Below are 13,615 nucleotides of genomic sequence, written 5' to 3'. Positions count from 1 at the left end.
ATGCACGGGTGGGCAAAAGTTTGTGTGGGAAATAACGCAAGCACGAGTACGTAATAATACAAGAAGGAACTTGGCTTCCCGGGCTCACGATTTACATCTGCTTTTGCTCACTCCTGTATAGCTTACCAGGGGATGTGGAATTTGGTCTTCAGAGCCGCATCTGACTTCTCTTTAACACTGCTTAGTTTGTAAAGTTTTAAATGTGCAGGGAACTTCACAAGTGGGGTAGCAAGGCGAAAGGAAGCACTGGGGCTGGGACCCGGGAGTCCCGACCCCCTGCCGGCAGAGGATGGACAAGCTGCTTAAGCTTTCTGAGTCCCTGTCCCCTCTCTGCATGACTCTAACACAAACGTGAATTTCCGAATCTGCCCATCTAGGTAAAACAAAGCAAAAAACCAAGCTTCTTACATTCACTTAGAGATTCTTATCGGTGCGCTGTGGAAAAGCTCTTTTCCTCACAGCCTCCTCAGTGTAAGAAAAAACAGCCCTGGGGACAGGCAGTCACGTGGAGATGGAACAGTGCACTGGGAGAGCCGGTTTGGCCCAGCAGACGGGGGTCGAGTTCCCTGCAGCGTCCTGGGACCCAGAGTTACACACCTAGCCCTCTGGGGGCTTATACACCAGGGAGAGGGGGCCCTGGGGGAGGCCGAGGAGCCCTGCCTCACTGGAGACGTCCAGGGCTGCCTTCGCGTGAGCTCCATCTTGCAGGGTAAACAGTAACTGGCCAGATAAGGAAAAGGGAACTGGTAGGTGGCAGTAAGGACAGAGGTAAAGACGACAGGTGTGGAGGGGGGCAGGGTGGCCATGGAGACCAGGAGCAGAGTGAAGGGTGATGAGCACAGTGATACAGGGGGCTCCCTCTGTGTGGGGATGGAAGGTGCAGAAATAACACGGCCATGGGCCCTCGGAATACACCTCAGTGGTGGAAAGGAGCTTCGGAGAGAGAGCACATTCCCAGAAAACCCCAGGCTGGCTGAGTGGGCGAGGGGAGGGGATGGGAGGAGAAGGGGTGGGATGCAGCCTGGGAGGACCTCTCTGACCTCACCCTGCCCAGGCAAAGGGCTCACAGGAGGGAGGCGGTCTGGGACGGTTACTTTGCGGTTGGTGAGAAAGCCCAATGTGTTCCTGGAGGCAGGTGTGCCAGGAAGGTCGTACCTGGACTTGCTTCCTCGACCCGGCTGACACGCCCCATGGCACCGGATAACGGGAGAGGGATAATATGAATCGGATGCTCTCTACCCAGTCACCCACCACACGACAGCGGCTCATGGGGAGCACCGTGCGTCCGCGGGGACCTGGGGAGGAGGATGAAACACCAAGCGCCCCACAGTTCCTCTCTGGTCTTTCTCTTCGTTCTCTTAGGAATCGTTTCTCTGCAGGCTGCTGCGCCCCCTCTGTGTCTGGCACAGTCTCATGTGCACGTGAAAGGCAGACGAGCGGAGGCACCGTGGTAAAGCCGAATGGGATTCATCGAAGCACCATGAGCTGCCAATGCCGCTGCAGCACTGATGGCGGAGTTAAAGGAGATAACTATGCGATCGGCGCATGTCAGAGGAGAAAGGTTAGCGATGCCTCTGACCCATCAGAGGGCTGCCACGGTCTCTGTCAGATAAGTGCACACTTTGTGTTACATACACGGGAAGGTTCTTTTTAGGGGAATTTGGCACAGGGCTCCCCCTGAAGCAGCTGCTGAGGAGCGCGGTCAGGTGCTCCTGGCCGGGCCCTGGGCTCCAGATCGCGGTTGCTGTTCAGCACGCAGACAGTTTGCTTTCATGCCCAGGAGTGCGGCTGGGGTTCATTCAACCCGCTGGCCCCCTCCTGGGAAAAATGGGGAAGTCACTGATTCCATGGCGACCAGAGGTCCCAGCTCTGAACCACATTTTCACAGGTTATTCTCGGAATTCATGTCTGTCTCCTCAGCTCACTGTGGCTTCACAGCGGATGCCTCTTCTTTTTGTTCATCTGAGATACAATGCACATAAAGGTCACTCCTTAACAGGGCACAACCTGGCGTTGTTTCGTTGTTTGTTTTTTAAACCTATTTGGTGGCCGTAGGGCAAAGACCACTCTATCTAATTCCAGAGCGTTCTCAAAACCCGCAAACTGGCACATGGACTTCACAGATCTGCGGGATTACAGCAATTTTGCGGCATTAATCTAAGTTAAGGTACAGCTCAAACAGAACCCAACTTTGTTCTCTGGTTACCTTTCACACTTTGCGGTCCACCTTCAACCTTCAAAAATGGCAATAAATATACAACTTAAAAGGCAACCTGCATGCAGAGCTATATTGAAGGAAGTATGGTTTAGGGGTAAATGAAGAGAGGCTGGAATTCAGGAGGATGTGACTTGGCAGGACCTCTCCTGTCCGGTCCTGGCTGTCTGCTCCCAGCTTTCTCTCCCTCTGAGGGCAGAGCTGGGCTGGAGGAGGAAGCAGCTGTTAGAGGACTGCGTGGCTGCCCGGGCCCCTGCTCTCACCCCGATCCTGTACCCACCCCTGAAACAGCCTTCCCGCTCACCATCTACACGCCAGTCCTTGTGCTTGGAAATCCAGATCTGACTTCCTGGCCTGTCTTGCATTTGCTGACCCCCTGGGGACTTGTCCCTTGACACCGACGCCTGGACTGGCCCTGCTGCCTGACTCCCAGATTCCAGTCCCTGAATCACACCTGCTTGGGCTCGGCTTCAAGGTAGCTGGTGCTAGATCTCGTCTGTGCCAGTCTCCGAGGCTGGCTTGCCACATATATCCTCTGAAAGGCACTTTCTTGGGTGAATAAAGAATGGTCTTCAGCCTCTCCCAGGCTGGCCTCTTGTTTTCCCTAAGGAGTTCTAGTTCAATGTCTACAATCTCAGCAGCAGCTGGGGAAGAGTCCAAGGCTGCCCAAACCCCTCCCGGTCCTCTGGCCCTTCCCTGGCTCCAGCCTCCGAGACCAAGCTCCCAGTAGTTGCAAGGTGGTGGTTCTTGCTATTGAGAGCAATCCTGGTAGATTTGAGAGAAAGTGTGCTCTGGGGAACAGGCGATTCAGCCTAAGTCTGCAGGCTTTCTGTCAAATGGGGTGATTTTGTCAGCGACCTCCCTTCTCTTTGCCTGGTGTGCCACAACGGAAGGCCTTGGTGACTGAGCTGCGATGTCCAAGTTTTAGTTATCCAGATTTCTTCCTCCTTTGCCTTTATTGCTCCTTCTGAAACAACAGACCTTTTGAGCCACAGTTGTTTTCATTAAGCAAATAACACAGAATCACTTTTAAAAACTGCTTTCAATCCTCGCCTGAGGAGAGAAACAGCAAACAGTTCCCTCTCCTACATGCCCCCGATCAGGGACCACGCCTGCAGCCCAGGTATGTGCCCTGACCAGGAAACGAACCCCAAACCTTTCAGTGCTCAGGATCACGCTCCAACCAGCTGAGCCACACTGGCCAGGGCTAAAATTTTGTATTTATTGAAGAACATAGTCACATGAAACAAAATGTAACAGGCACCACAGGCTATTGGAAAGTCTCCCTCCCGGGCAGCCTGCGCCACAGGTAACCAGCGCCACCATCTCCAGGGCACCTTTTTGTAGGTAAAAAGGAGTGACCTGCCACCCATCTGGGGGACTACTGCGTATCGCAGCTGCCTTGATGGCTGCTGGGATCGCGTCTGTTTGCGGAGCCTGTGTGCTGGGGAGTACGGCTTGGTGTGTGGTACTCGGAAATCGTGTCCATCACAGCCATGACCACCAGGGCCCTGCTAGAGTTCTTACTTCGCCATCTACAGAGACGTTCAGCCACAGAGTTTCCATCAAGTGACGCTTGTGTTCTAATAAATTGGCCCTGAATTAACAAGGAACGTAGAATCTGTTTATAACCAATACCCTCTGTGCCCCCTTTCCAGGTGAATTCCCCAAAAAGTCCTTGTTCTTTTACAGGAGTTAAGGTGGCACGGTGATGCATTTACTTCATGGGTCTCCTGTGGCCTCACCTCCCGGTGGGTTTTGTTTTGTGTGTGGGTTTGTCTTGGGGCCCACAGCCTGGAGTTTACTTTAAACGCTGACAAACTCTTTGGGGGTACGTACGTCCGCAGGGTGTGCAAGGTTTTGGGAAGCAGGAGGAAGCTAATATATTGTAAATCAAAGCTGTCCTTATAAAGCTCTGTGGATGTATTTCCTGATAAATTGCCAAGATGTGTCTAATTTTGAAAAGCCCGAAGCTGAAGAGACCTAGCATTTCTGCTGGCGGAGCTATGGAGACCCGTGGGTTTGTATTTAGGACCCTGTAGGAAAGGTGAACTGAAATATTTCTTGTTTTGTTTTAATTTTACTTATTTATATTTCGGAGAGAGAAGGGGGAGTGAGGGACAAAGAGAAGGAGAGAAACATTGATGTGCAAGAGATACATCTATTGGTTGCCTCTCACACGTCCCCCGTTGGGGACCTGGCCCATGACCCAGGCATGTGCCCTGACTGGGAATCGAACCAGCGATCTTTCGTCTCACAGGCCAGCTCTGAATCCACTAAGCCACACCAGCCAGGGCTGAAATATTTCCTTTTTATGCTGTTCATCAACCCAAGTGCAGTGAAAGTTATTACAGATACTAAAATGACTTTCTTGCTCAACTGAAAATCCACGCTGAATATAACAAAGCAGAAAAGCATGGCCCCCTTCTGCCGAGTCAAGGAGAACTGAGCCCAACCCAGGAGAACGCATGAGGGATTTTCCATAGATTTCACTTTGTAAGATATCATCCGTGACTACATTTGAGAGTTTGGTTGTAATTTAAGTAAAGAGGATATCAAATTTCTGAATATTACAGAACTGAAAGATGTAGTTTTGTTAAGACAGAAACTATTAAATGTGAACATAACACCTTGTTTAATAGTCCTGCTGCTCTTGAAAGAAAATCCTTAATGAATGTCATGATCAAAACTGTTCCCACAGAAGGAAATACAGATAAATTCCTAGTGCCTGAGTCCCAGGAACACCAAGACAGCGACTTGACTGTCTTGGATGGTCTCACACCAGAAAATTGTTTCTCTCTGAAGGCTTTTGTTTTTAGAAGCCAACAAAGAAAACTGAAATAAGCAGCGTACCCTACAAAGAAGTGCTGTCACTTCTTGTCCATCATTGTCACTTCTCCGTTGGCTGAGCAAACTGGCCCGAGAGACTCTGAGATTCTCCCCTCTCATACGTTTCAGTTCCGAGTCAAAGTGCAGACCCTCTACACGGACCTGTTCTGGGGGACCCTTTTTGGTTTTGCCCCTTTCCTAGTGCCTCTTCTCCAGAAACTTCCAGATGGCCTTCTCTATTTTATCTAGCTTTCTCTTTTCCATCACGGCCCAGTCACGCGTCTGTTGGTGGAAACAAGCAACCCACTGTCACGCAGCTCGGTTCTAAGTTCGTAACTGGACCTGGAAACCAACTCGGAGTTGTTGGTTGCTAGGAAATCAGATAAGGCAGTTTTCTACAGAGAAAAGAAAAACGAAAGACTAACGCGCAAATCGAGTCTGACATGCCGGAAGTGTGGGAATTTTGTGGAGCAGAGGTAGGGGCTGGGGCTACCGGGGTTGAGGAGGGGGGTGCGGTACCCTGAGTGTGGGTGATGTGGGAGGGAGGAGCCTGGCCAGTGGCACCCCCAGTTCTGGCAGGTGGGCTCCAGCGCAGGATGATTTTTCTACTCAAGGCATCTCTTAGCAGCGAGCTTCCAGTCTGGCCTGGAGAGAAGAGTGCCCAACATTTCTTAATAAAACCGTCTACATTTTTACAATTGGAGGGCAAGTCAGGGAAAGCCAATTCTAAGCTTAGTCTGCTCTCCTGTAAAACGGGCCCAATACTTGTGCTCACCTTACCCCACTGAGGATCAGATATGGTCATTCATGTGAACAGTGTAGTGTTGGCAAGCAGCAATGATCAGTAAAACTTAGGCTTGCTTCCTCCCTTTGACGCTCAGGACCTTTCTAGGAGGCTGCTGGGGGCATGAAGTGGTCGCGTCAATCACTCAGTGCAGAGGCGCAAGCCTGGCCTGCAGCCAGCGGCGGGGGATGGGAATGTGCGCACCGGAGCAGAGGAGGGAAGCCTCAGTTACTTGGATAATTTTCTGAGGGGGTGAAGGAGAACGAGTGATACCTGAAAGGAGAAAGAGGGTGGACAAGAAAGGGGAGGCCCCTGCAGAAAAATTCTGAAGGCCAGACAAGGTTCCTGACACCTCACCTCGCTGAGTTGTCCCCTGGCTGTGTGGCCAGGACAACTGAGAGCTGTCAGCTGGGTGACTGGAAGAGCAGGCTTTGAATCAAAGAGACTTACTTTGGGAAAGGCACATTGGACTTCACCTGAAGAAGGCCTTGTGTCTGGGGCTTCCGTCAGTGCCATGAGCCCCCCTGGCGTGGGGGGTGGGGCAGGGACAGCTTACTCGGGGTGTCTGCAGACAAAGCGCTGTGAGATCCTATCTGTCAGGGACGCTGTTAACTAGGACATAATCAAGTTATGACTGAATGCCCTTCTAGATATTTGCACTTTCGATAAACGTAGTAGAGTTTTGAGCTTACAGATTTACAGAGAAAATATCAGACTCAATTTTCTTTTATACAAACCAAAACTTCACATTGCATGCTTCTGGATATTACACGGGCATTTATAAAGATAGTATCTTATAAACGGAAGAGATAGAGAGACTCAGGGGTAACTTTGGGGATCTCCCAGGCACCCCAGTGGACCACCTGGTACACCCTAGGGTGTGTTCACCCCACCTGGGAATGCACTGAACAATGAAACACATTAAAAACCAGGAGAGCCCAAGTGATACCAGCCAAGACCTTAGCTTAAGTCAATGGAAATGGACACAGAGCATCAGGGTGGGGTTTAAAAAGAAAACTCTGAGTGTTTAAAATAGAATTCATTTCACAGAAATGCATTTCACTCACAGCTCTTGAAAAAAGAATCCTGCTGCCAAAAGTGAGATTCAAGTACTCTCTGACTGGTAGAATATGAAAAAATGTGGCTAGTTTGAGGAGATGGTGAAGAAAATGATGACTCTCGCAAACACTATTACAATCGACCTGCTACTGAAGGATTTGGGGCACTCCGCCGTGCATTTTATGAATGTTTCCACTGAAAAATCGCATTCGAAACTCCACCTCAAAGGTATTCATCACAGCTGGTCGGTGCTCCTGGTCTGGCTGAAACTCACAAGTATGAACCAACTCCCTTGTGAGTTGCTAAAAGGATGCAGGAAGGCCAGCCATTCCTTTGTCTGAGTCATCCGCCTTTACCTTGTAAAAGGATTTTTCACGTAATTATGAACAGAAGATAGATATTTGTCTAGTCTAGGTTTTAACAATAGGAAGCATCAATCTCTTCAAAGCTTTGCTATCTTCACATCTTTGCTGACATCTCACATATAATCATGCAAGGGACTGCCTTAGCCCAGGACTAAAGAAATGAGCCAGGCCCAGCCTTCTCAAAGCACTTAGCATTGGAGGTTGGGCACAGAGCCAGAGAGGAAAGGCTCAGATAGTAACAGATTATTATAACAAAGTAGTGACTCTGGGTCTTTGCACTGAGAGAGAGGAAGGGTAGATAATAATACGTTATTACAACAAAGTAGCGATTCTGGATTGTTGTAGGAGGGAAAGAAAGCTCATGTCCAGGATGTGAGAACCTGCTGTCTCTTCACATGAAAAATCAGATTTGGTTCTTTCCAGGTCTGTCCTTCAAATGCCATTTTAAAACAATTGGGGGGGGGGCACTTTTAAACACTTTTTTATTGTGATAAAATATGCATATCAAAATTTACCATTTTAACCATATTTTAGCACACAATTCAATGGCATTAATTACATTCACGATGCTGCGTAACCATGAACGTTTTTGTCACCTCGAACAGAAACTTCTTCCCAGTAAACAATAACCCCCCATTACCCCCTCCGTCTGGCCCCTGGTAACCCTATTCCACTTTGAGTCTATGACTTTGACGACTCTAGGTAACCCTTATACGTGGAATCATGCAGTGTTCCTCTTTTCGTGTTGGGCTTACTTCCCTTGGGACAATGTCTCCAAGGTTTGTCCCTGTTGTGGCCCGTGTCAGAACTCCATTCCTTGTTTCTGGCAGAGTAATATTCCAGCACATGAATTCACCCCATTCTGTCTAGCCATTCAGCTGTTCCTGGACACCTGGGTTGTTTCCACCATTTGGGTATTGTGGATGGTGCTGCAGTAAACACCGACACACAAGTATCTGTTTACATCCCTGTTTTCAATTCTTTGGAGTCTATAGCTGAGTCATGTAGTAATTCTGTGTTTGGCTCTTTGAGGAACCACCACACTGTTTTCAGTAGTAGCTACACCTGTGTAACACGATCCCACCCCCAGTGCAAGTTTCAGTTTCTCTACATCTTGCCAACACTTGGGATTTTGGGGTTTTTAGTAATAGCCATCCTAATGGGTATAAATCATTGTGGGTTTGACTGCATTTCTCTAATGACTAATGATGGTAAATGTGTTTTCCTGTGCCCACTGGCCACTTGTATGTATCTTCTTCGGAGAAAGGTTCACCACTCAAGCCCTTTGTGATTTTTTTTGGGGGTGAGTCAATGTTGCCTGGGTCTGTCCCCACGACTGGGTTTAGCTCCTAACGGCGCCGATTCCATGGGACAGGAATGCTGTCAGACAGGGGGCTGGGGGACTCCCAGGTTCATTTTCACCCTTGTGAAAGCCACCCTCGACTTCCCTGTGTAAGAAAACGCTCTCCCTCTACACGGTGTCACTGCACGGCTCTCTAGAAAGCAACCGCGGAGGTTCAACATTTAGGTAAGATGCTGCTGCCGAAAAGCCGACCGGTTACACCTAGTTGTTCTCATCTCAAACATGAACTGCACACATACCACGTGCCAGAGACGAGCTCGGGGCTGTGGACACAGAGGGTGGACGCGGGCAGACAGCGTCCTTGCCTAGGCGCCCAGAGAAGAGTGACAGTAAAGAAACACACTGAAATCTGGGGCCAATGACTGTGAAAATGATGACACTCTGGATGGTAAAATGATGGGACTGTGTGCTGGGACTGTGCTGGGGGCCTCTCGGGAAGATGACACGCAGTGGGGACCTGCGTGCCGGAGGGCAGAGGGCAGAGGGAGGGGTGGAGGCTCCAGGTGGGTGCGTAAAAAGTGCTGGTGAAAGGCCTACAGGGCACTTGTGCGACATGGTCAGGGACAGCAAGAAGGCCCCTGTGACTGGGGCGGTGAGGGGCGGGCGAGATCGGGTCACACCACTGACCACGCGATTGATCCGCACCATGAGGTCATGCTCCCTCCCCCAGGGGCCGTGTGACGTCCACTTCGGGTTCACACGGACATTGTGGTTACTCCATAAAGCAGGGCTGTCAAACTCATGTTCACCGGGGGCCACATCAGCCTCCCGGTTGCCTTCAAAGGGCCGACATAATTTTAGGACTGTACAAATGTAATTATTCCTTAACAGTCAAGGAGTTGAAGTATCATTTGGCCCTTTGACAGCAACCACGAGGCTGATGTGCCCCCGGTGAACATGAGTTTGACACCCCTGCCATAAAGGTTGAAATAATCAGCTCTGCATGCAATTTTCATTACCAGGCAGGAATTACATTGGCCATAGACTATTTTTTAATTTGATTTTTCATTGTGATAAAATACACATCCTATAAAATTGTCTTAGCCATTTTGCCACAGATATTTTTGGAATAGATATTATACACAGAAAAAAAGATTCCGACTTAGGCCAGGGCTGATTTAAAAAAAAAAACACAACAAACCTTAACAAGATGGAGTAACGGTGGCCTGTTAGACATCCGGACGTAGCCGCTGTGCTGGTTTTACTGAACGTGAAGCAGTTTTTCCCTGTCCGCCTGGATCCCCTGAGTGTCCTCAAAGGAACGAAGCACATGGCCCCGCTGGGGCGGGGCACCTCAGAGGTCCCTTGATCTCTGCCCACAGTGCGTTTATTCTCCCTGATCCCCAGAGAGAAAACGTGTGGCCCAAGGGAAGGTGGTGAAACCTTGCATGTCAAAACTCTGCACGTTTGTCTTTCGCAGAGATGAAGAGTTTACAAGGCTTGCACCTGTGCCCCCCCCCCCCCCGCCCGCCCTGAAGTGAAAGTGCGAGGCAGCCTCATTTCCTACGCAGGGCAAGGAGGGCGGCTGTGACTTGTCCCCGCTTTGTGATTCAACTCAATTTCCCAAAGCGCCAGTGAGGGTCCCTTTATTCTCCCGGGGTCGAAGGCTTTTCTCCCCACCATTCTTAGATTTTTATTTTTTTTAACTTTCATTCACTCAAAATGAGAGTTGCTTTCTTTTCTTTCCTGTAGCAAGATGTCAATGAACCCTGAACTCACGAGAGCACCCTGGTCTGCTGGAGGCCCAGCACCCGCCAGGCTTTGTCTCCATTCTGGGGGTGCACCAAGCCAATGAGGCCATGAGCCCCCAGAGTGGCCAGGGAAGGGGCTAGACCACTCCTGGCCCTCACAGGAACACTCCTCAACGTGCGTGGAATCACCTAGAAATCTTATTCAAACTCGTATTCTGATTCAGGTCTGGGGTGGGGCCTGAGGTCCTGCATTTCTAACAAGCTCCCCGTGGATGTCACACTGCTGGTCTCGGAGCAGCAAGGACACAGGTGATGTCCAGCCCCTCAGTGAGGCCCCCCAGGCTGCCTGCCTGCCCAGTCTGACCTCCATCCACGCCTCCTGCTCTCCACTGAGCAGCTCCTGACCCCCGTTTCCTCCAGCCACCTCTTGTGGTCCCGCTGAACCCTGAGGCTGTGTAAGTCATAGGCTGCCATGCAAAGTCAGTGACATTGGCCATGAGGGCTTCCCCTCATCTCTCTCTCTCATATGGAGACTGGACAGACCCTTGCAGTCTCAGGCCACCTGGACTTCCTCCTCCCCTGTCCCGTCGATGCTCTCTGGTTACGTTTTGTTGATTTGCTCTTTCTGCTAGACTGCTGGCTTGCAACGAGGACTTCAGCACACTGCCCATGTTCCCGAACTCACCTGTAACCTGTCCTCCATGCTTGTCCTTAGCTGTCCCTATACTGTTCTCTGGATCGTGCCCTGCTTTTATCCCAGTCAGCTCTGCTCACCAGCACCCCGTCCCCAGAGGCTGGTTTTTGCCTTACCCACGCCTGCTAACCACCCACTGCTCATACACTCACTGGTGTACTGACCCTGGGCTCTGTTCATGCCCCCCTTGCCTCATCTGCATTGCCAGTCCAAAGGCCAGCCCTCCCTCCTGGCAGGACCCATGTCTAGCCCGTCCCAAGTAGCTTTGCTGGGGACTCTGGCCCACAAAACCCTCTACTGTCCCTGACTTCCTCTTTTGCATGGCACTATTCCATAGCTTTACATCTTCCTGGGTCCTCACGTGGCCCCAGCCAGGGACTCCAATCAGATTAGGAGTTCCTGGAAGGGAATGACGTCTGTGTCCAGGTTCCCTGAAGGACTGAGTCGGTGAACACAGACACAGGACCTACGCAGAGGACTGGGAGCACCCCCGCACTGATGGATGGTGGCTGGGGTGGGGAGACAATACACCATGGCCCCTGCCTCCACTGTGACTGTGACCGTGACCATGGTAGGCATGCTCCATCTATTTTGCTTTTTAAGACTGTAACATACCACAGCCAGTGCTACCCTTAGATGCCTTTGAACTTGCCTCTCATCTTGCTTTTTTTCTTTAACACAGTTGATCTTGACCTCCTCTTGTCTTAGCCATGACTGGCCTAAACATTCTTTAAAAGTAAACTCAATCCACCCAAGTTTAGTCAGTACCTGTGAGCAATGCACTGGGCCAGGTGCGGGAGTCGGAGGCTTCTCCTCTCCCAGGTTCACAGACCAGTGCTACTCAATCGATACCATGCACAAGCACCACCTGGAAATCTTGCTAAAAGGCAGACCCGATTCAGTAGGTCTGGGGTGAGGTCCAAGATGCTGCATTTTTAACAAGCTGCCAGGTGATGCTGATGGTCTGTGAGGTTACATGACGGACCACGAGTCGGAACTTCCTCACACGCGCAAACGCTGCACAGAGGGAATCGCCTCTCCCACCTCTGGGTCTAGCCGCTGTTTATCTTGAGTGGGCATGAAGAAGGAACTGGCCCCTGGGAAACATCTACTGCATGCCTGCCAGGCGCTGGGCTGAGACTTGACTTTCCTTACCTCCCGCACCCTCACAAATGCTCAAATCGTTAGTGATGAGTTGACTGGACGAAGCTGGGTATGTAGCAGATGCTCAAACTCTTGTTCAATCAATGAATAATCCTTCCAGAAGGACGATTTTGACCTTATAACTTCCCTTCACAGAAGAGTATAATAGTTTCCTACTAGTTCTGAAGCACAGACTTGGACATGGCGAGACTCTACCAGCTATGTGCAAACTTAGAGATTCCCAGCGGGGAGGGGGGTGAGAAACCTCTTTCCAGGCTCAAATTCTGTTTCTAATCGGGACGGAGCACAGGTCTGCCTAAGTAACACACAACACAATTGCTCTGGCCTCGGAGGCCTGTCCCTCACACCTGGGAATGGGGCACCTGTCATACGGGACGAGGGCCACTTCATCCGGTATGAGTGAGGATGCTCTGGACTGGGGCCCACCACTTCTGCGCCCCTCACAGTCGGTGACAACCTGCTGGTTATGCATGAGGTGCTCTGATCATTTGTCATTTTATATATCAATAGGACCTCCACGGCCTGGCTACAGGGGCCCCAGCTGGGGCAGGGAAAACCCAAGCCCATCAGAAAGAGACTTTTTAATGGTCGCATTGTTAAATTATGAAACCTTGAGACCATCAGATATTAATGGGTTAAAGTGTAGGACCAAGACTCTGGCTGTGCTGCCCCCACTGTCAGGGGTGGGCATCTGTTTCTAGGACTTCTGGCTGCTGTGCACTAGCAACACGGTTACTGTCTTCCACTCCAACGCCCTGGCACCTGCCTGTCCTACTCCGAGGAAAAGCTCAAGACCCGGCAGTGAGCCAGAGGCTCTGTAAGTTCTGACCCTCTATCTTTCTTTCTTATTCCTACCTGGGGCATTTTTTTTTTTATTGCTTTTAGAGAAACAGGAAGGAGAGAGAGAGAGACAGAGACATTAACCGGCTGCCTTCTTGTGCAGTCCCCAGCTGGGACTGAACCTGCAACCTGGGTAGGCGCCCTGACCGGAAATTGAACCTGTGACTTTTTGGTCTATGGAAGATGCTCCAACGACAGGAGCCACACTGGCCACGGCCCCTCTGTCTTATCCCAACTTTCCTCCTACTCCTTAGGGGAGTGTGTTTGCAAATATTGGAGGGGAAAAAAAGCATCAGTAATAGAAATGATTTAGATTTGTGACACAACAGAGTAGAATCCCAAGTCATTGGGCCAAGGCAGGAGTCCCCCAATTCTCTGGAATTACAGTCATACTAAGACAGAAGGAACCTTAAGAACAAATATAACAGAACCACAGTCACTGGCTCACTGGATGTGGCCCTGGGGCTCATGGGCCTGTCGCCCCCCCTGCCCCCACAACCCCATGCAGCACAGAGCCTAGCAGGGGACAGATCTGGGACAGACACAGGCCCGTCTGTGGCGCAGAGCGGTGAGTGGGGGGTGCGGAGCGGGCCCCGAGAGGCCTTCGCTTC

At 50.6% G+C, this 13,615-nt stretch overlaps 1 protein-coding gene across 3 annotated transcripts in view; it reads right to left on the bottom strand.

The window, feature by feature from the left end:
• The window catches only part of TNFRSF11A (TNF receptor superfamily member 11a), a 48,901-nt gene that overhangs the window by 27,271 nt on the left and 8,015 nt on the right, over window positions 1-13,615 (bottom strand). Inside the window, exon 1 of one of the 3 annotated variants that reach the window (XM_037156424.2) lies at window positions 409-427. The exons of the other annotated variants lie outside the window; for them this stretch is intronic. The gene's annotated coding sequence lies outside the window, so the exon portion shown is untranslated. Of the gene's footprint in view, window positions 1-408; window positions 428-13,615 lie in introns of those variants that run through there. 3 annotated transcript variants of the gene reach the window in all.

The sequence above is a fragment of the Artibeus jamaicensis genome, unplaced genomic scaffold, assembly GCF_021234435.1.
Source record: "Artibeus jamaicensis isolate MK-2021 breed Jamaican fruit bat unplaced genomic scaffold, CSHL_Jam_final contig_354, whole genome shotgun sequence".
Taxonomy (NCBI): Eukaryota; Metazoa; Chordata; class Mammalia; order Chiroptera; family Phyllostomidae; genus Artibeus; species Artibeus jamaicensis.
The sequence above is the reverse complement of the archived record's forward strand: the minus strand, read 5'-3'. Positions and strand labels throughout refer to the sequence as shown.